This window comes from Tasmannia lanceolata, unplaced genomic scaffold (assembly GCF_043159265.1).
Source record: "Tasmannia lanceolata isolate RefF3 unplaced genomic scaffold, GAP_Taslan_0.1 ptg000037l, whole genome shotgun sequence".
NCBI lineage: Eukaryota > Viridiplantae > Streptophyta > Magnoliopsida > Canellales > Winteraceae > Tasmannia > Tasmannia lanceolata.
The window spans coordinates 9730758-9732191 of record NW_027518714.1 but is presented as its reverse complement, the minus strand read 5'-3'; positions in this window follow the sequence as shown (position 1 = coordinate 9732191).

Here is a 1434-nt window from a genome sequence, read left to right as displayed (position 1 = left end):
TTGCCACCCAATTGTTTGGTATTTTTCCACATGTTTCATAGATAAAACGTATGTCTGTAAAAGAAGACCCATATCTCTTTCATCATTCTCAAAATACTGTATTTAACAGTTATAAACAAATAAAGAAGGGAACATGATTTCTGTGCTCAAGTGTTTTGATAAACACATGCTCCACTTGTTTGTCGTTGAGTATTTAAAGGGTTTTAAGAGCTTTTTTAGAACCGTAATAGCGTCTGACATCCCTTTAAATACTACACGACAAACAAGTGGAGCGCGTGTTTATCAAAACACTTGAGCGCAGAAATCATTTCCCATAAAGAAATGAACTCGTATTCAATATTTATGGGTCGTTTGGATATGCAGATTTTAGAATTCAGGTTTTTAGTTTGAAAGCAGTGTAAAAGAAGGTTCATGATCAAGCTGTTGTTTCCTCCTGACAGCGTTTCTAGGGGCCGTTTGGATACGCAGATTTTAAAATCCAGATTTTTAGTTTGAAAACAATGTAAAAGATCAGGCTGTTGTATGCTGTCCTGACAGCGTTTCTCCTGCATCCTGAGATTTCTAAAACCTGAAAATATGAGAGGATCTGCTACTCTCTTGCTGGTGGAAAGAAGGGCGAGAAGTAAAAAACAAGTCAAAAATGACGGCTGCTCTACTTCTTAGTCTTGTCTCTTAGCTACAATTTTGAAGAAATCATGGATTCTAAAATCCGCAGACGGCCCCCTTAATGTTCAAACAAATGCCATCACCAAGTGTTCAACTGGGATCTAATGCTCGCTGTCAGGCCAATTGGACGTAAGATGGGGTCTAGTATTATATTATTTAGGGAGAAGTAATATATTCAACCCCTTTTCTTCGCTAAGCCGCCTGCTCTAGCGTATTTGTGACTACTCTTTTACACTACAACAATAGAACGGTGTGGCCCCATGAAGAAAAAGGGCCCAATATATCAAAGTGGGCAAGGAATATCCGAACTCCTTCCATGAATAGTTGCTGAATGCAACCTTAGCTTTTATCTGGTGGAATCAATGATAGTGAGGAAGGAGAACGATCCTATCTTGAATCCATTCCCAGCCTGTCAAAATCAAAGACCCGGATTAATGAAAACCAAGGTTAAATGCCAGAATTTTTTAGGATGATCAACAATAGCTTCTAAATGCATAATGTATTAAAATGACTTAAGAGTTAGAATGACTGGCATGGGCGCCACTCAGGATAGGATTTTGGAGAATGTACAGAACTGAATAGACTAGGAATGATCGGCATAATGGATTTGTAGCATCCATGAGAAAATTTACTCATGGACTACGACGGCTTGAATATAAATAATAATCAGCACACATCCAAGCAAAAACCCATTGAGCCAGATTCAATTTTAGGCCAGCAGCCAAAAACTGAATGGTACCAATCATCATTCGATTTGTACAGTAAATA